Source organism: Chrysochloris asiatica, unplaced genomic scaffold, assembly GCF_000296735.1.
Source record: "Chrysochloris asiatica unplaced genomic scaffold, ChrAsi1.0 scaffold00181, whole genome shotgun sequence".
Taxonomy (NCBI): Eukaryota; Metazoa; Chordata; class Mammalia; order Afrosoricida; family Chrysochloridae; genus Chrysochloris; species Chrysochloris asiatica.
The window spans coordinates 1982431-2004894 of record NW_006408699.1 but is presented as its reverse complement, the minus strand read 5'-3'; the positions used below and the strand labels follow the sequence as shown (position 1 = coordinate 2004894).

Sequence of the window (22464 nt, the reverse complement as noted above, 5' to 3'; positions counted from 1 at the left end):
AACAACAACAACATATTTATATTAAATCGACCCTAAACAGGGTCACTATGAGTCGGAACCAACTCGACAGCATTTAACAACAACATATTTATATTAAATCAATTCACTTATAAAGCTAAGATTATAAAATTTATTTTGAATTCATGAACTAGTTAATTCAGAATTAGTTACTTAATTCATAAAAGAATTAGAATTCTGTTTTGCTTGAAAATTAAGAATAATTCAACAATGTTAAAATTCTGAAAAACAAAGTCTAAGTATACATATGTGTAGGTGTGTAAATATAAATAGATAGACAGACAGACAGATAGAAATACACTGTTATTGTTGCTGTAACTTTTTGTCAAGTTGACCCTCAACTTGTGGTGACCCCAAGCATAACAGAATAAAATGTTAACTGATCCTATGCCATTCACATGATCGATAGCAAATTGTACTTTTTTAGCCTGTAGGGTTTACACTTGCTGGTTTTTTTGCAAGTAGATATCCAGGCCTTTCTTCCTACTCTTCCTTAGTCTGGAAGGCCAACTGAAACCTGTTCAGTCTCATAGCAACATACAAGCCTCCAATGATAGACTATCCTTGAGGTGCACTGGCCAGGAATCAAAGCCACGTTTCCCGTATGCTGTTGTTCTTGTTAAGTGCTGTGGAGTTGGTTCCATCTCATAGGGACCCTGTACAGGGTTTCCGAGACTGTAAATCTTTACAGGAGCAGAATGCCTCATCTTTCTCCCGCAGAACAGCTGGTAGTTTCTAACTGCTGACCTTGCAGCTCACAGCCTGATTAGTTACTACTATGCTACCAGAGCTCCTTATAGAAAGTGAGAATTCTACGCCTCAGTGCTCAGATATAGACACAGATTTCAAATATATATAATTCCACAAGTGAATTATATTTTTAAAATATCAAAGAATCAAAATTCGTGAAAATCAGGATAGTTTTATAACTATGAATACTCAGTGCTTTCGGATTACGGAAATCTTAAATTAAAAAAACACAGGGATTGATTAAGGGTTTCTATTATGTTCTATTTACAAGAAATCACCTCATCAGGGTGCCTGTGCCCAGTTTCATAATCACATAGTACACTGACTCTAAAAGGATTACGTCTGAGGCAAGTTTGCATGTTAAGTTGAATTTCATTCTCTTCAGGAAGTGACTTTTACTCAAAATTAAATACAGCTGTTAGCACAGATCACTGTTCCAAAAAGCATTTCTATGAGAGTTGGAAGAAAACACCATTTTAAGAATTGCAAATTCACCTTCATTATTTCAAATCTGTGCAACTGAAGCAGGAGGGGGGATCTTTAGTCTCTGTTAGTTAAATTGGGTTTTACAAATATTCAAGAAAAAACATCCAGGATGGCTTAAAATACTTTCTGTACACTTTTGTGAGGTACACAACATTTTAATAGCCACATCACCAGTTTGTAACAAATACCCTATTTTTTGTTTCAAAAATCAGTTACACTTTTTTTTTGAATTTTACTTTCTAATACAACTTGATTTGCTCTCTTTATAGTCACAGAAATATACCCTGGCAAATAAAGTAGGGCCTCAGCAGAGGAAATGCTGCCAGCAAAAAACACCGGATGTAATCGAGGCCACAAGAGACACATACTCAGTTATAAATGTTGAGCGAAAAGAGGTATTGGAAAAAAACAGAATCTAACTTTTTATTGAACAGTTTGTTTTAGTAAAACCTTACTACTTCAAAGTTTACTCTCAAACATTAACAAGATCTCTGGGAATTATTTTGACAATCAGAGATTACACATTATGGAGACTAAAAGAAAAGAAAAGAAAAAATTTATGGCTTCCTACCACCCTGAGTATTTTCCTATCATAGCAGACAGGAAGAGAGCGAGATGGTGTCACCGTACCAGACAGTATAATATATAGTAACATGGGACAATTTGGGTAAACAGTTAGGAAGACAACACTTTGTAAAAATGTCTTTTCTAACACAGCATACAGAAAATTGCCTTTTCTAAAGAATCAGAATAAATCTGTTAATATTACAGGTAAGAGAGAAAGTAAACGAGCTTTAATAACTCTCCTGATAATGGGGTAGATAGGAAAATTTCATTTATAATGTTTATAACAGCTCTGTTTCTGTTCCCACCCTTTGATATTATGCTTCCTCTTATAATTGAAATGATGTTTTCAATGACATATAAGGAACACTGTTTCCCAATTGACTATGAAAATTCAGATCTGAGAAGAGAAACATATGACTTTTGCACACCCCTCGATGGACCACATTTTTTAATACAGATTGGCTGGAAGTGCTTTCCAAGCTTCACATTTCAATAGTTACACATTGTTTTTTCTAAAGAATTTTTGCAGTGAAGTTCATTTATTGCTCCAAAAAAATAATTCTGCAGACAAACTTGAAATTCAGTTTACTTTTGTAACCAGTGTCCAAGGTATTTTAATTGTAAAAATTTAATAATGTTGACTTGGTCCTAGATTGAAAGGAACAGTTATTGGTTTTTATACTTTTAAAGTTACAGAAAGTCTCCTTTCCATTTTCCTTTACCCATAGGCCCGTGTTTCTTGGGAAGGTGACTATCTCTCATTAAAGATGAACAAACCTACCATAACTCAGAGAGGAGAAAGTGGAGAGCACTAGTCATTTCTGAAACTGTACTTTGATAAACTTAAGTCAGCCATCTTCTATCAGGGCAGCTCACTGATAAGATAAAAGAAAACCTTTTTGTCACTAGAGGGAGTTCACCATTCCCTTTGTATCAATAAACATGGAGAGTGAATTTAACTTCTAAAACTAATAGCAATAAAGTATGATTGTAGTATTCCTTTTTATAACTAAACAATAAAACTAAAACAGGAATTAGGTTTTGAGGAGCTACATTTTCCTCTTTAATTAAAATGTTGTTTTCAGTGTCCGCAGGTCAGTTTTGACTCATAGCAACCCTCTGTAGGGTTCCTGAATGGAGTCCTGGTGTGGCACTGTGGGTTAATGAGCTGGACTGCAAAGACAGTTTGAACCACAAGGTCAGCAGTTGAAGCTTACCAGCTGCTCCTTGGAAACCTTATACAGGGACACCATGGATCGAAAAGCCTCATCTTTCTCCCACTGAGCAGCCTGTTGGGCTTGAACTACTGATCTTGTGGTTCGTAGTCCTGTGCCACCGCATTCCTTCTGTAATTAAGACAGCTACTGAGAATAATACAAGATGGGTTTCAAACCGATATTGGAATTTTTTCACTAACTTTTTGAAGTTCCCTCATATATTTCATGGGTATTATGTACAGTTATCCAGCTCAAAGGATGACAATGGAGTCCTGGTGTGGTGCTGAAGGATAAGCACTGGACTTCAAGGTCAGTTTGATCTGCAAGGTCAGAGGTTCAAATTCACCAGCTGCTCTTTGGAAACCCTATGCAGGGTCATTAAGAAATGGCACTTAACAACATTATGCACAGAACATTGACATTAAAAAACAACTTACAATTTTTGATCTCTGGAAGCAGTAGTGCAGATCAGGAGTTTGGTTCTTCTACTTTACAATTTTCAATGGTGGCTTTCTTGATCTTACACTAAAGAATCAAATCCTTCACTTGGCTCATAAATCCCTATAAGATTCCAGTCTTACATACTTCTTCTCCAGCACCACCTCGCACCATTCTCTTCCTCATGCACTTGTTATTATTGTTGGTAAGTGCTGTGAGTCAGTTCCAACTCCCAGTGGCCCTGTATAGGGTTTCTGAGGCTGTAAATCTGCACAGGAGGGAGCAAGCAGAAAGCTTCATTTTTCTCCTGAGGAACGTCTGATGGGCTGAAACCGCCATCCTTGTGGTTCACAGTCCAGTGCTTATCCTCTAGAGCCACCACACTTTCAACACTTTTCATCACTAAGCTCCAGGTTTTCGGGTCATTCTGATCCTCACCCTCCTCAGGCTCCCAATCCAGCAGCATGCTTCACACACACTATCTTCTCTGCCTGGTGTGCTCTTCCTCTGGTTCTTTGCCTGCTAACTTGCACGTTTTCTTCAAATCTTATCATGAGCCACTTCTCCAAGGGCATCCTCCCTTTTATCCCCTCAGAAGAGGCTAGGGCCTCCTATTACCCAGCCCACAATACATCTCCTTTTCTGGATTCATCAAGCTGAAATTTATACTATGATTTAATATCCATCTTTTCTGCTTCACTTTGAATGCTTCCTGAGGGAATAGGTTGTATCTATTTTGGAAGGTTTTGTATATGTGTTTGTGTGTGTTTTTAGCCCCAGTCTCTTGGACAGTATAAGGTGCATATGCAGTGATATTTACTGAACATAAATCTCTTATATTTAAGTCACTTAAATCTAATATATTTGTGTGTTCATATGTTAAGCACTTCTGAAGATACAAAGCAGGATCTGATAGTTTCAACAAGAAAGGCACCGGCACTAATGACAGAGTGGCACAGCAGACTCTGATGAGTAGTAGGATAAGGATCTGATTATCTGTGGGAGAACAAGTAGAAGAGCAACTCCAATGGCAACTCTAAAGCTTTGTGGAGGAGCTTCTGAAGGAGCCTATACCAATGGGGAAGACTGAGACAAGCACATTTTTAAAGCTCACAAGGAGTTGTCATTTCTACAGTGTTTTTCTGTTCTTCATTCTTCCTCCTCACCCCACACCTACTCCAGTGTCCCAGATGGCTTTCAACCTTAAGGGAATTAAAGAAATGGTTATTTAATAGGACAATGGCAAGGCTTAACTCAAAAGAAATGACATTTTAATGATATGCTGTTAGACCAATGTGTGAAGACTGAGTTAACCCTTTACACCAACAACAGCTTGGTAACTTGCAGAGGAACGCGGATGAACCCTATGCAAGAAAAGTCCTCGATTAAATCCAGATATGGGGAATGTAAATTGTTTGGGATGAGGCAGGAGAGGGTGCAAACATTACAGGTAGCCAGGTGGCAATGCGTTTGAAAAGAAATGAGATATCTGGGAAAAGTCGGACCTGCTACAACACCCCAGGGAAAATTTTGTGGCACACTGATGTGTCATGACAGTGATTGGGAAACACTGATGACAAGTGTTCACTGAATGATTTGGAATCCTAGGCAGGTATGTGAAGTATCCTGCCCAACTACCCACAACAAAGCAGACTTCGATGTGAGAAATCATCCTCATTGCCCAACCAGGCAATTCTCATCACAGAGGAAATCCATGAAGACAAGCTGTGAGGTACTCTTCCCCTCTGAGGTTCCAGGCTCCTGCCTCCCTGGCAAGAGCTCCTCCTCAGTGAACACCCACTCTCACTGGTCTGGTAAGATGACATGAAAATATGCTTGAAACAAATCTGCTCACAGAATTCAAGTTTCCAGAAACAGAACCTTATTTTTAGCTTCACAATTAAAATGACTAAAAAGGAGCTCTGGTAGCGTAGTGGTTACGAATCAGGCTGCGAACCTTAAGGTCAGCGGTTCAAAACTACCAACTGCTCCATGGGAGAAAGATCAGGCTTTTACTCCCGTAAAGATTTACACCCTCGGAAACCCTGTACAGGATCGCTATGGGTCGGAACTGACTTGACAGCACTTAACAACAACAACAAAAATCAGTCCATTGAGCAATTATTAACAGACAATAAAGAGCCACTCTGATTTACCAAGTTTGCAAAAATGATGTCAATGTAAGGTAAAAAAAGAGGCTTCCATTTTGAAAGATCCATCTGGAAAACCACACTATTTACACTTTTTTTTTAATTCTGGTCTGAGAAATATGGCTTGCCTTTCAACACTGTTCTTCTTTATACCATATCTCTATAGTGCTATCTTAAGCCTTTTAACAATTATTCATCATAAAGTGAATTTTAATTCCCAAGTATATTTAAATATCAATCTCTCAACATGAAGCACTATAATTTCAAAGCTCCTGTGGACTAGCCAGGAGCGTATCTGTGCAGCTGGACTGTGCTTCCTGCATATGACATTGTGAAATCATCATTGACTTTGGGTTTATGTGATAAGGACTCAGTTCCTGATCATTTTAATCTCACATTTTTATGACACTTTTATTTAAAGTCAATATTTCAATGGGTATAAATCAAGATCTGTATACACTGCCAATTAGAAACTTTGTTTAAGCCCATATGACTTCTTCCAATGTGGAAGCATGTCATACAATATCTTTTTAGAGGACAAAATATCACTCAATAAGAAAAGTGTAGTCACTAACAAAAGTGTTTAGCTTATACATAGTTCTAAACTATGTAGAAACCAAATACAACTACCTACAACCACCGAATTGATCAAACATGCAATCAAGATTCACTCATAATTACTGGTGATCGGAAAGCAAAAGTTAGAAACAAAGAGGAGGAAGGGATCAGTAGTTATAAATTATAGCCTTGGTGACAGAATGACATTACAGCTGCTCCTTGGAAACCCTACACAGGGTCGCTATGGGTCGGAACTGACTTGACGGCACTTCACAACAACAACAACACTTATCATAGGGAGTCACTGTGTTCACAGAAAGATGTTTACTTGTACTTTATTGACTATGCAAAGGCATTTAACTATGTGGATCATAACAAACTCTGGATGATATTGCAAAGAATGGGAATTCCAAAATATTTCATTGTGTTCTTGTGAAACCTGTACATGGACCAAGAGGCAGTAATTAAAACAGAACAAAGGAATACTCTGTGGCGTGATTTAAAATCAAGGAAGGTGTGTGTCCTCAATGTGTCCTTTCACCATATTTACTTAATCTGTATTATTGTTGTTAAGTGCCATTGAGTCAGTTCCGACCCATAGCAACCCTGTACAGGGTTTCCGAGGGTGTAAATCTTTACGGGAGTAGAAAGCCTCATCTTTCTCCCGCGGAGCAGCTGGTAGTTTCGAAACGCTGACCTTAAGGTTCACAGCCCGATTCATAACCACTACGCTACCAGAGCTCATAGTGACAAAATAATCCAAGAAACTAGACTACATGAAGAACATGGCATCAGGATTAGAGAACAGCTCATTAACAACCTGTAATATGCAAATGACATAACCTTGCTTGATTAAAATGAAAAGGACTTGAAGCACTTACTGGTGAAGATCAAAGACTTCAGTATGGATACAACTCAATGTAAAGGAAAGAAAAATCCTCACAACTAGACCAGCAGACAATACCATGATAAATAGAGAAAAAAACTGAAGTTGTCTAAGATTTCATTTTACGTGGATCCACAATCAATTTTCATGGAAGCAGTAGTCAAATGACACACTGCATTGAACAATTCTGCTGCATAAGACCTCTTTAATAAAGTGATAAAGAGCAAAGATGTCACTTTGAGGACTAAGTGTACCTGATCCAAGCCATGGCATTTTCAATCATCTTCTATGTGCATGAAAGCTGGACAATGAATACGGAGGACGGGAGAAGAACTGATGCAACTCAAGTATGGTGTTGGCCAAGAATACTGAAAGTACCACAGACTGCCAGACTAAGCAAACCTGTCTTGAAAGGAGCACAACCAGAATGCTTCTTGGAAGCGAGGATAATGAGACTTTCATATAAAGTACTTTGGACATGTTATCAGGAGAGACCTGACCCTAGAAAAGGGTATCATGCTTGGTAACATAGATCGGTGAAAAAGAGGAAGACCTCATTTGAAATGGATTGACACAGTGGCTTTTACAGTGGACTCAAACATAACAACAACTGAGAGGATGGCAAAGGACCAGGCATTGTTTCATTCTGTTGTGTGATTTGATGACACCTAACAACAACAATCACTGCTTGGGGCAACAGATACAAATAAATTCAATACAAAGCTACTTCAAAATTCTTACTCTTAGCCAGTAGTTTGAGTCCATCCCATTACGAATATTTCATCAACACTCCTAAAAAATAAAGTTTGAAACAATACAAAACCTGCAATTGGAACTCTAGAAGATTAATACTAAGATCTCAGAAACGGACAATACATTAAAAGGGCAAAGGTGTAGATTCAAAGCAATGGAAGCCCCAATTAGTGAGCTTGAAGACAAATCTCTAAATTCTAGTATGCTAGAAGAACAATCAGATAAAAGAATTAAAAAATCCGATGAAAACCTAAGAGTTATGTGGAACACCATGAAGAGAAACAACTTATGGTGATTGGAATTTCAGAAAAGAAAGAGGCAAACATAGAAAAATTGCTATAGAGTTGTTGGAAGAAAACTTCCCTAGTATCACAAAAGAAATGAAGATAAGCATACAAGAAGCTGAATGAAAGCCAAACAAGATAGATCCCAAAAGAAAATCACCAAGACATATCATAATTAAACCTTCCAAAATTAAAGACAAGGAAAGAATTCTGAGATCAACTAGAGAAAAATGAAGTTATCTAAAAAGGAGAACCAATAAGAATAAACTGCGGTTTCTCAGCAAGAAACCATGCAGGCAAGAAGGTAATGGAATGACATATACAAAAGTCTGAAAGAAAAACGATTGCCAACCAAGAATGGTATACCTGCAAAGATGTCCCTCATACATGACAGTGAAATTAGGACATTTCCTGATAAATAAAATTAAATTAATTTGTAAAAACCGGACCAACTTTGCCAAAAATGCTAAAGGGTGTTCTCTGGACTGAGAACCAACAACAGCAACCAACAACCTGAGATTACCATTCATGACAAGACCACCCAGAACTCAATCTAAACACAGAAATATTTAAAGTAAAACAAACATACAAGACTGAAAATAGGAAACCAGAGGTATCAGTGTATAATGAAGTCAACTACAAAGCAAAAAGAGTATGTAATAGTGTAGATACAGAACTTCCAAATGGCAAAGAAGTCAAGTAGATTTCAATACAAAACAGACTAATTTAAACAGGGGGAAATTCAGTAAATTACAGGGTAAACCCCAAGAAAAATAATACACATGCACATAAAAATAAAATTTAAAAAAAGAGGAAAATCAGAAATATTTAGTAAACATTAACACAACAGAAATGAAAATGAAAACTCTCAAATGAACTCAGCATAGGAAATTATGTGAAACAAAGAATCCAGCAGCATCACAAAACACTCTCAGAAAAATGACAATTCATTCATACCTATTGATAATTACACTGAATACAAAAAATTGGATTATATGTACAAGTCAAGAGATATAAAGAGCAGAATGGATAAGAAAACAGGATACTTCAATATGCTATCTACAAAAGACATATCAAAAAGATGGTGACAGCCTAAACACCCATCAACAAAAGAATGGTTAAACAGACTTTGTTACATACACACAATGGAATACTAAAAAACCTTAAACAACATAGTTGAACCTGGAGGACAGACATTATGCTGAGTGAAATTAGTCAATTACAAAAGGGCAAATATTGCATGAGACCAGTGTTGTAGAAAGTTGTTTGTTTTGTGTTTTTTTTTAAAAAAGGTTTTCTAGATGAAATCTATGATAGTTACGGGGGTGGGGAGAGGGAAAATTATTCATGGGTTAGAGGGTTTGCACATGTTCATATGGGTGACAGGGCAAGCAATACACAAGGGAGGTTAGTAGAGGAAAGATGAAGGTAGCGGGAGACACAGGGAGGGATGCAATAGTTAAAATGAATAGAGGTGAATACTATTAACTGTTGATACATGGTGGGGATTGCAAAGTGTATGGTTTGTTAAATGTAAAACTGATGATCTGCTCTGTTAACTTTCACTAAATTCATAATTAAAAGTTAAAAAATAAACACATACGACAGGAGTTTGACCTCCTCTTTCTCCTCATTGTTGTTTTTATTGCTGTTATGTGCTGTGGAGTCGGTTCCGACTCATAGTGACCCTGCATGGAGTTTCCAAGGCTATAAATCTTTACAGGAGCAGAAAGCCTCATCTTTCTCCTGCGGAACAGCTGGTAGTTTCGAACTGACCGTGCGATTAGTAGCCCGATTCGTAACCACTACGCTACCAGAGCATGAAAGAAAGTGTGTTTGACAGAGATAACCAAAAAACCCACTGCCGTACTGTCAATTCTGACTCAAAGCGACTCTCTAAGACAGAGAAGAACTGCTCCCTAGGGTTTCAGAGGCTGTCAGTTTCTAGGGTAACATATACCCTCACCTTTCTCTCTCAGAATAGCTAGTGGGTTCAGACTGCTGACTTTGCAGTTGGCAGTCCAACATGTAACTCACTACCCCACTAGGAGAAATAAATACATGGGATAAAAATTAGTCTATACTGGTATTTCCCATTAAAAAATTCTGTTGTGGTGAATGCCCTATATCTTCCCATATGGTGTCTAATGGCACTTGAAATTTGGCTCCCAGGATTGCAGAACTGAAAATTTTATTTTAATGAATTTAAATTTAGGGAGGCAGATAGCACTAAAGGCTAACTACCATACTAGATATCACAGGTGTAAAAATTTACTGAATTCCTCAAAAACAAAGAAGCAAACTATATGACCAGTTAACTGTGGCAATTTATGACCAATAGGAGTATAGAAACAACTAGATTATCTGATGGTCTTTTAAAAACCTTATTAAATTGATCAGAAAAAAAGGTGCTCTGACCAAGATAGCTAAAAATATTGTCAAGGAGGGAAAGAAGTAACATCTTATCTAAGCCTAATGGACAAGCCTAATGCTAAACCCTGTGATCACCATTACCCAGCTTTACCAGGGAATGAAATACTCAATGGATCTGGTACATTAGCCAGAAGTGCTGGTACTGCAGTGGTTAGCCACTCAGCTGCTAACAGAAAGATCAGTGTTTCAAAGCCAGTACTTGCTGGACAGGAGAAAGATGAAGCAGTCTGCTCCCATAGAGATTGGTGTTATTAAGTGCCATCGAGTCAGTTCTTACTCATAAAAACCCTGTTTCCAAGGAACAACTGGTGGGTTCAAACCACTGATCTTGTGGTTAACAGTCTAGTGCTTATCCTATAACATCACACCAGAACTCCAAAAATGAAAGTTGGGTCTTGATAAAACTCTGTATGAAAATGAATAGGTTTATTTTAAACTATCACTATAAGCTTGGAGTCCCCGTGTGGTCCGGTGGACTAATGCACTACACTGCAAGGTCAGTTCGTACCTCAAGGTCGGTAGTTCAAGCTCACCAGCTGCTCCTTGGAAACCCTTATACAAGGTCACTATGAGTCGGAACAGACTCAACAGCACTTAAAAATAAACAACAATATCACTATAGCTTAACTTGGAATCCTGATGTAGCACTGTAGGATAAAGCAATGGATTGTAAGGCCGGTTTGAACCACAAAGTCAGCAGTTCAAACTAACCAGCCACTCCTTAGAAACCCTATACAAGCTTGTTGTGAGTCAGAACCAGTTCAATGGCACTTAACAACAATGCAACTTAACTTGGAATCCACGTGTGGCACTTTGGTATAAGCACTGGATTACTAACTGCAAGGTCAGTGGTTCAAACCCACCAGCCGTTCCCCAGAAACCCTATATGGATTTAACACAAACACTCTGGTAGCGTAGTGGTTACAAATCGGGCTGCGAACGGCAAGGTCCGCAGTTTGAAACTACCAGTTGTCCCGCGGGAGAAAGATGAGGCTTTCTGCTCCTGTAAAGATTTACAGCCTTGGAAACCCTTTACAGGGTCGCTATGAGTCGGAAACAACTCCACGGCACATAACCACCACCACAGCTTAACTAGATACCCTACACATCTAATGAGTTCTTTTTCTATCTTTTTTTTGAGGGTATAAAAACATGCCTTTTATCACTGAGTACTCATTTACTTTAGGGTGCTTGGTGGTACAATGGGATAAGCATAGGACTGCTACCTGAAGGTCAACATTTCAAACCCAGCAACAGTTCCATGGTAGAACTATGAGGGAGTTTGCTTCCATAAAGATTTACAGGCTCAGAAACCCTATGGGGCAGTTCTACTCTGTTCTTATGGGTTGCTATGAGTCAGAATCGACTCACTGGCAGTGGGTTTTGTTTTGTTTTCACACCTCTGTGTGTCTCTGAATACTTTTATTCATTTAAGTTTACAAACACTCTCTGAGGCAGGCCAACTAGGAATTATGCACCTCATTTTATCGATAAGGAAAAAGACTTGAAGTTAAGTAATTGAGTGAATATCGCTGACCAGAATGCTGATCCTCTGGTTCCTATTCCATAGCTCTTTCTTTAGAATATTTAATACACAGAGTTGTTGTCAACTGCTGTTGAGTTGGTTCCAACCCATAGTGACCCTGTATAGGGTTTCTGAGGAGTGGCTGGTGAGCTTGAACCACCAACCTTGCAGTCCAGCGCATTAACCCATGGTACTACACCAGGACTCCTAATGCACAATAGTTATGCAATATATCCTATTATAAGTGGAATGCAATAGAAACAGTATATTTTTATATTCACCAATCCATAGACTAGTCTCTGTATTGGGAAGGATTTTTACATCCAAATTCCAGTCTTTTTTTTTTTTTTTTTCAGATAAAAAAGGCATATTTATTCAAGTTCCACTCTGGTTGTGAGAAAATGAACCCATACTACTCCTCTAGAAAGGAGGCATATATGCAAGAAAACTTATATGGTCATTTAGAATAGGATAATGGGAAATCAAAAATTATTTTCAAGTTTCCTTTTTGTTAAGTGCCGTTGAGTCGATTTCAACTCATAGCGACCCTACATGGCATTTCCGAGGAGCGGCTGGTAGGTTTGATCCATCACCTTGAGATTCAAATTGACCTTGAGGGCCAGTGCTTACCCTACAGTGCCACAGGTTTAGATGAAATTAGCTAACCATCTTTGCCCAAATCTTCCAGAATCAAGAATGCATTAATTATAGTATCCCAAGGACTTTACTACAGAGCGTAAATAAATGTCCTGCCTGATAGTCAAGTTATTATTTAATAAGGATTGACCAATCTGTGATGGGGTAAAGGGAGGTGTTTTGATCAACGTTACTGGGTTCATATCATTATCTCCATGAGACAATCCACCAAGAAACATTTCATAATCTTTACTGTAGCAGCGTACCTTCCTGGGAAAAATGAAAGTTGGTAATTTTTCTAAAGTTTTCCTTTCTAACTTGAGTAATATAATCTTAAGACAGATAATCTTAAATAACAATTTAAGAACCAATCTCCTTCTTCCTGTACACCTATGCCTCTCTACCCATTAAGAAATCTAATCTATCACTCTTCATCTTGACTCTGGGCTGGCAGCTTCCACCTTCCTGCTTGGAAACTCGCCACCAAGTCCAACTATTTTAGGACCACTGACTAGTCCCTGGAGAAGGAAATCATGTTTAGTAAAGTAGAGGGTTGGAGAAAAAGAGGAAGACCCTCCATGAGATGAACTGGCACAGTGGCAACATCAATGGACTCAAATGTAGCAACGATTGTGAGGTTGGTCCAGGATTGGGCAGTGTTTCGTTCTGTTGTACATAGGGCCGCTATGAGTCAGTACCAACTCGATGGCAAGTAACAACAATAACAAGTATCCTGTGAGAAAACCCAGGCTACCAACATAGAAAGGGAGATGCTACGTAGCAAAACAAGAGGTACCAGCTACAAAAGCAAAACCGTCACAATCTTCCAAGCCACCAGCAGAACAGTCCTCAAGGAGGGAATGCAGCTGAATGCAGTAAGTGACCCACCCAACAGCCAAACCCTTTCTAAATTCCTGAGCCACAGAATCATGAGAAAGAATAAATTGTTGTTTTAGGATGATTCGTTATGTTAGCTATTTCCATGTTGTATCACCAAATTTGCTACTTCTCCTTTCTACTCTTGGTCAAAGGAATAACTTGGAAGCTTCAGTTGCCCATTTTCACTTGTTTAAATATGGCTGAGAAAAAAACATTTCTGAGAGTGTTACTATCATAGACAAGGCCCACCCAAAACGAAAGGTCACCCTTGAGGTTTCCTGCCACATTAGTCTCACTCTTACTACCACTAGCAGCTAAAAAGAAAAGAAAAGAAAGAAAGAGCTAACGGAGTAATTGCTTACTGAAAAAGAGTTGCATACATTTTACATTGTTTAGGAAAATGTGTGTGGCGAGAGACTCATCAAATAAGGTCTTTAAACCAAAATTGAAAGGGCGATGGAGAAAAATAACCAGATAAACCTATAAAACTCAAACCATGCAGGCAATCTGTCCATCTCTGGCATACACCCTAGAATTTCATACTTACCATATCCCCTTCCACTACACACACACATAACTTTCCTCAATTTAACTCAATTCCTTGACCCTTCTTTTTCAACACAAACATTTAACTCAGTAGTGGGATCAGAAATTTAAATCATTAGAAAACAGACACAGATAAATGCTAAGCTTACACATTAATCTTGTTCACCTGTGCAAGGAGAATGTTTATTTCCCTGCAATGAAATGATGTTGGGGAAATATTTTATTAGACAATATAAATTTGAATGTCATGACAAATAAATGAATAACCCAGGCAAGTCTAGAATGGTGAATGATGAAACTTCCCAATATAAAATCTGTTTTAGAGTCCCTAGTCCATTTAGATTGTACCCAGAGATAGTTACTCCTGAAGAATGCATTCTTCTTAGTTTTTTGTCTACAAGTTTGGGGTTCCCATCTGAACCCTTCCAAAGGTACTCTGGGGGTGAGAGAGGTACAAACCATCGACTGTTCCCATTTCTTTTGTAGTCTCTCTGAGTTTAGTACAATTAGCAAGCATGGTATATAGTCCATTAGAAAGTGATTTATAATCCATAGAGTCAAGTCCACCTAGTGCCTCATTCAATTTGAAATATTGCAAGTTCTGTCAGAAATGCCAACACTCAATCAGGTATTTATCACACAGAATTCTCATCTTTCCATCAGTATATGCATCAGTAACAGATGTTGAACCATTACCAATTTTCTGGCTAACATGAATCTTGGAATGTTTATAAGACTATGAACAATGGCAGTCCATAAATATGGTGCTTCCTTCTGGGTCAACTTCCCAAGGGACTGATGGATGCAACATCTTCCATCTTTAAAATGTATGACATAGGAAACGTATGAAATGCGAGGGCTGGTATCTTATGGAATACCAGATGATACAGGCATCATATGCAATACACAATGCTGTCATTTAGGAAAAATCAAGGGCACTGATTGTCAAAGAACCAAAGTGAAACATCACAGTTTTTCTAAAATCACATTCCAATTGCAGCCACATTTGATACTTCCCCATTTTAAGGATTAAAGACATACAAGTAAAATTTTTCTAGAGGCTGACTCCAAAGAGAATTGCCCTGTATCACTTTCACTCCTATGATCGGGATGTTAGCTGAGATTTCTGACTGGGCCTCGATAAGAAATAAAACATACCTTAAGGACCTGCTATTCCTATCATTTCTGAGAGGGAAGATGTTGCTTTGATGTTGCCGCCCTCACTCCCTTCCCGTCAAAGCATTCAGAAATCAAGAATACTCTTTGAGATTATTGCAAGAGACTCCATAGGAGAATCAAGTTATATAAAGTCCATTGTTTATGCAGGCAAACGGCAATCTTTGCAGAATCAATGCTTTCCAGTAACTGTTAACATAAAGGAATTCTTTTTCTCTACCAGGAAGCCTGACCACGCGGACTCCACCTCCTGTCTGAGGAAGCATCCAGCATTGCAGGCGTTCTTGGAAGCAGGGCCAAGGGACAATCTGACACTTCCAAGCAATCCAGAGTCCATGGTCTCAGGATGTTTCTGCCTCTGCTCCACCTCCAACATACATCTACTTACAGATCTGTTGGGTAGTTGACTCCTAAATTAAGAAACGCCAGAAGTATCCCTGGAGAGGTAGCCTGGCTTCCCCGCCAACCATGAGTTCCCTGCCACGTGCAGACCTGGCATGGAGCAAGAGTGCAGAGTGCTCTTCATCCAGAGCCACGTGGTCCACCGCTACTTGGCAGCTGCACCTTCCCACTGCAGGTGCTGGGATTTGAAATTGACGCTGTTCACTCAGTGCAGTTTTCAAACCACACAGTCTATGCCCACTGTAAGGGCCAAGGGCTGAACTCCAGTGAACTACACAAGTTGTACAAGGCCTCAAGCTGAGCAATGTGAACAAGTATGACTATGTGCTCACAGGTTACGCCCGGGATGCATCCTTCCTGGTTATGGTGGTAGACATCGTACAAGATCTGAGGCAGCAGAACTCCAGCCTCAAGTACATGTGTGGTCCAGTGATGGGGGACAAGTGGAATGGTGAAGGTTCAGTGTATGTTCCAGAAGATCTCCTTTCTGTTTACAAGAAAAGGTTGTGCCCATTGCACACATTATGACTTCTAGCCAGTTTGAGGCTGAGGTGCTGAGCAGCAGAAAGATCCATAGTCAAGAAGCAGTGTGGAGGTGATAGATGTGCTGCACTTCATGGGCCCCGACACTGTGATCATCACCAATTCTGATCAGTCATCCCCAAGGGACAGCGAATACCTGATTACACTGGGCAGCCAGAGGACATGGAGGCCCAGCAGCTCCATGACAACAGAGTAGATAGGGATGGAGATGTGCAAGGTAGATGCTGTCTTCATGGGCATGGGGGGCCTCTTTGCCACCACGCTCCTGGCTTGGATGCACAAGCATCCCAACAATCTCAAAGTGGCATGTGAGAAAACCAGGTCTGCCATGCACCACATCCTATAGAGGACCATCCAGTGAGCAAAAGTCCAGGGTGGGAAGGGACAGAAGCCCAATCTGGCCCACATGGAGTTCAAGGTGGTGCAGAGCAAAAGAGACATCGAGAGCCCAGAGATCATCTTGCAGGTCTTAGTGCTGTGAGGTCACGTACACAGTGCCTGCATCCCATAATCTACTTTTGGTCTTCATCATTGTCCTGTGAAAATGTAACGTCTGCCCTAGAGCTGTGACTGAGACTTGACTTGGTACCTATATTTCTTTGGTTGTCCAAGCATCCACTGTTCTGAATTGGGAAGATGTGTTGATCATACTTTTAAAAATAACAAGATGATCACAGAGGTTGTAATTTACAAACCTAGCTCTCTTGACTCCCAAAGGCTCCTGGGCCTTCCTAAGTAACCAGATCCAGTTGATAGCCTTTGAGGGTGTTATGCCACCTGGGCTTCTCCGGAGTACATGTAGGACACATAACCTGTGTCCTGAATGAGTGAGCCTGGGTGTGGCCTGGAAGCCCTGAGAATGCACCTGAGAATGAGCTGGGTTTTACTGGATCTACTAATGGATGTCATTGGAAGAATTATGCCAAATAGCTTTATTGTTATTCTAATTTTTAAAAGTAAGTATCCCCGGAAGTATCTCTACATATCACCTTCTCCTTTGGGCAAAGCACAAGTGTAACCGTTGTTACTGCAGGCAAAGACTGCCCCACATCTATCTGCTGATTCTAAAATGGTTATATCCCCAGATTTGCTGCTACTGAGGCCTCGTTCTTCCACTTTTAGTTGGCTGTTGACTCCAGGGCCTTCTCTCTTTTAAGGATTTCTCATAGCGCAGACATATTTGTGCTTCACTTTGCTCCAAGAAATCGTTTTGTTTTGGTTGACTGCTGTTGAGTTGGTTCCAACTCATGGCAAATTTATGTGTTACAGATTAAAGCACTGTCCATTCCTTTGCCATCTTCGTGATCAAGTCCATGTTGGGGCTAGTGGGTCAATCCATCTTACTGAGGGAATCCCTTGTTTTCGTTGACCACTTATTTAGATTATTTATCAGTCTGCAATTATTGGGGTGGGGTGGTGGTGGTGGTGGTGGAGGAAACAGTTTCTTTTTACATTTGAGATGCAATTAACATTGATCATAGACCCAAAAAACACACAGGACTTATACATTCAGTTCATGAGTTTTGTTAATTTATACAGTTGTGTAACCACTCAAAATAAGACATAGAATTTTTCCTCAGGGTTCTTTCATATCAGCTCTTCCCAACCCTTTCAACCATTATCTGATACCTGTCACCATAAATGAGTTTTGCCAGTATTTGGATTTCACACAAAAAGATCAGCACATATCCACTCAGCATGTTTTTTATATTCATCAATGTTGTGCTTGGATCAGTAATTTGTTCTTCCTTATTACTGAGTAGTTTCAATATAAGGGAATTCATGCATCTATTGTCCTGGTAATGGACATTTGGAATGCTTTCAGCTTTTTAAATGAACAAAGCTGCTATACACATTCTTATGTTGTTGATTTTTTTTGGTAGACCTCTGTTTTTATTTCTTATTCGTAAATACCTCAGTGGAGTTGCCAGATCATAAAGTAAATTCATGTTTAACTTTATGAGAAACTGTCAATGTGATCAGACCATTTTACATACATGCCTACCAATGAGTGAGAATTCCAGATGCTGCTATACATCCTCCCCAAGGAGCTCTGGTAGCGTAGTGGTTATGATTCGGGCTGTGAACCGCTAGGTCAGCAGTTCAAAACTACCAGCTGTTCCGTGGAAGAAAGATGAGGTGTTCTGCTTCCGTAAAGATTTACAGCCTCGGAAACTCTGCACAGGGTCGCTATGAGTCGAACTGACTCCATGGCACACAGCCACCACCATACATCTTCCCCAACATTTGACATTGGTAGTCTTTTTTATTGTAGCTATTCTAGTGGATATGATATGGTATCTCACATGGCGTTAATTGGCATTTACCTTTTTGAGATTATGGGCCATTCACATACATTTTTTAATGAAATATCTGTTCAAGTCTTTATTTGGGTTATTCATCTTATTTTAGATATTTAAGAATTCTTTACATATTTTGGATTCAAGTCTAATGTTAGGTAAGTGAGGGCTTCAAGAAGGTTTTGGGGAAAATGGTATTAAAAGACAATGGAAATTTTCCATTAACTTATTGAAGTCCCCTCATATATGTACTATGGATATTTTCCCAATTGGTATTTGTCTATCATTTTCATAAACATATCTTTTGATGAATTGATAATTGCCATCAAGTCTGTTCAGACTCATAGCAACCCTATATAGGGTTTCTGAGGAGAGACTGGTGGGTTTGAACATGTCTAACTTTAATGAATCCTGGTGTGGCTCTGTGGGTTAATGTACTGGACTGCAAAGTCGCTTTGAGCCGCAAGGTTGGTGGTTCAAGCTCACCAGCTGTTCCTTGGAAACCTTATGCAGGGTTGCTATGGGTTGGAACCGACTCAATGGCACTTTGATGATGTTCACTATATCAAGTCTTTTAGTTTATGATGTGTCTTTTTTGTCAAGTCCAAGAAATCTTTGGCTATCCCAAGACCATACATACATTTTCCTATGTTTTCTCTAAAATTTATGATTCTGAGTTTATGTTTAGGTCTAGGATCAAGTTCAATTAACATTTTATTATAGAGATATTGGGGGGGGTCAAGTTCCCACGCCCCCAGTTTGAGAAACAATGGTTAAACATGTTAGTTGTTTACATGTAAATTGTATGTGTTCACAGCATGCCTGGTTTCATTTTCTACCACACTAAATATACTAGTAGAATTGGGCACCCTAACACTGAAAGGATTACAGGGATAGAGTGCTTAAACTACACATCCTATAGGAACCAGAAATTTTCTGCTACATAAATATTTTCCTTTAAGCTTTTTTTAAAAAGTTTCAGCACAGATATAAACATCCTGCTCTATTTCCAATTTAAGTGACAGTCTTATTATTATTTTAACTCATAAGCACAACTATTTAGAATGAAATATTTGTAAGTGTAGAACATCCATGACTTTATTCATGTACATACTAAACATGGGAAAAGAAAGCATGCAGTCCGCCAGATCATGCAGCATGAATTCAGAAGACAGGAAAGGACAATTACTTAGAGAGGATGAGGGAACCCATGTGATGTTGCCTTTTTGCTTTCTTTTGGTTTTTGTTTGTTTGTCTTGATGTCAAATAGAAATGATTTTGATTTATGCTGAAGGAAAACATAGCTCCCTCATCCAGGCTTAGAAAGAGCCGGAAAGGACTAGAGATTGTTTGATAATGTGTGTTGCAAATCACGGAAAAGAACTCACTATATGAGAATCAGTTAAATGCACTTTATGCACCTTTTAATTTCAATTCAGCTTCTAGTCAGTGTTCAGTTTTACACAGGAAGTAGGACATTGGCTAATAAATTTAGCTACTGCCCTCTACCTGTAGATGTTTGTTGTTAAGTGCCGTAGGTCAAGTTGCTTCCAACTCATTCATTATAACCCTGTATAGGGCTTCCAAGGAGCAGCTGGTGGGTTTGAGCCACCTATCTTGCAGTTAGTAGTTCAGTGCTTATTCTACAAAGGCACACCAGGTCTAGTAAATTGTCATCTGCTTTCTTATTTAGCTTTCTAAAGACATTAACTAAAAGGGGATATCTTGGGCCCTAAATTCTCTACAGAATGTCTTATTATAGTTTAAGTACTTTCATTCTCAACAAGATAGGCAACCATGCATTCTATTTTTTGCTACACAAGTAGAAACCACTGTATGTATCTGTATATGTGTGTATACGCGTACACATGAGTGTAAGGACCAAGTGGGAAAATGGAAAAAGCAGAATTCCTTTTTTCAATTGCTAGAAAAGTTACTCTGCTTTTACTATTTGGCAGAATGTGTACAATGTCACATTGGAATTTTTAGGTGATGAACAGAGGAGGTCTGGAGTTATTTTGTTTAACAAGCAGACATTCACGTGTGTGTGTCCAGATTAACACTGATGGAAAGACCTTTAAAGAAATGCTGGAAATAAGTGTTGCAGAGATGAAGCACACACCAGGGAAAACATCCATGATGACACCTTCTTGAAGAAAGTACATTGGAAAATCTGTGAAACAAATCATAGAGGAGCAGATTATCCGTGCCTGTGAATTTGAGAATGTCGAGAAGAGAATCTGAGGGTTTCTGAGGATGGTTTTCTAGAAGGAAAGACTCAAGCGATTGATAAGCATGGAAGAAAACGTGTTCCACAGGAACAGTCAAAAAAGATCTTGGGGCTGAAGTACAGAATATGCTGGAAAGATTTGGAGCTGACATTAACAAGGCCCTTCTTGTAAAGAAAACAAGATTAGAACTGTATACCAAGGCTTCTCTCAAAAGCAGTAACCAGAAAATTGAAAATGTTTGGAAAACACAACAAGAATGAAGACAGAAACTTCGCCAAGAATATTCTCAGCAGTTTTTGACTTTGTTTCAGTAGTGAGGTATGGCTGTGCAGAAAACGGAGGAACAAGAAGAAAAACTGACTAATGTGTTTCAACAGCAACAAAAGATTTTTCAACAATGTAGAATTGTTCAGAGCCAGAGATTGAAAGCAGTTAAACAGTTATATGAGCAGTTTGTAAAGAGTATGGAAGAAATGGAGAAGAATCATGAAAATCTTCTGAGTGGTGAGCAAAATGAATTTAGAAAAGAAACGGCTATATGGCAGAAACAAATGATGATGGATACTCAGCAGCAAGAGATGGCAAGTGTTCAAAAGTCTCTTCAACCCATGTTACTCTTTGAAGCAAGAACTTGAACCTAAGTCATAAACACTTATAACATTAGCTAAGGGTATGTAAAGGAGTTCTGGTAGCATAGCAGTTACAAATCGGGCTGCGCACTGCAAGGTCAGCAGTTCGAAACTACCAGCTGTTCCGCAGGAGAAAGATGAGGCTTTCTGCTCCCGTAAAGATTTACAGCCTGGAAAACCCTGTACAGGGTCGCTATGAGTCGGAACCAACTCCATGGCACATAACCACCATCACCAAGGGTATGTTAAGTCTCCACAGTGGTTTAAAAGTTCTAGTTCAGATTATCATAGCCTGTTATTAGCATGTTTGTTAAAAGACCCCCTTTTCTGTTATGTTAACCCTGGATAAAATCTAAAGAGTTTATGAGTAGCAGCAATTCTAAAGCTCTATGTATCAGTCTTTCAGCTCTTTGGTATTCACACTGAATTTTCTCCCTAACACTGTCAATTAGCTTTAGCAATAAATATTATTTAAATAAAAAAAGAGAAATATTAGGTAAATAACATATTTATATACATTATTATACTGTACATATCATAGTTAAATATTTACGGGAACATCAAAATGTTCATGGAAAAATGGAATTGAAAGATAATCAATTTTTTCCACGAACTTTTTGACATCCCTTCATAGATAAATACACTATATAAATAAATTACAGATAAAATAAATACTGTATTCCTTCATATTAATGGGTGTATTAAGATTAAGGAATCCTGGTGTGGCACTGTGGGATAATGCACTGGACTGTAAGATCAGAAGTTCAAACTCACCAGCTGCTCCTCAGAAACCCTACAGAGGGTCGCTATGAGTCGGAACCAACCTGATGGCATTTAACAAGAAAATTAATTACGATTAAGGAGGAAAATCTTCAGAGTATACTATGAATTCCTGATGGCAGTAATAATTTGATATGTAAATAAAGTACTTGGAGACCACATAGTTAAAGTCACAAACCTCTCAGCTAAAGGCATTATATATTAAATATAAAAAATTAACATTATCTTTATATTAAATATATATTTAATATATGTTAAATATTGTTGTTGTTGTTGT

General features: G+C 38.7%; 1 protein-coding gene and 2 pseudogenes across 2 annotated transcripts in view; 2 read left to right on the top strand and 1 right to left on the bottom strand.

Annotated features, from left to right (window-relative positions):
* The window catches only part of RBMS1 (RNA binding motif, single stranded interacting protein 1), a 267850-nt gene that overhangs the window by 179578 nt on the left and 65808 nt on the right, over positions 1-22464 (bottom strand). The gene's annotated exons all lie outside the window — the stretch shown is intronic.
* LOC102825298 lies at positions 15800-16728 on the top strand (annotated as a pseudogene).
* On the top strand, positions 20687-21413 carry LOC102824911 (annotated as a pseudogene).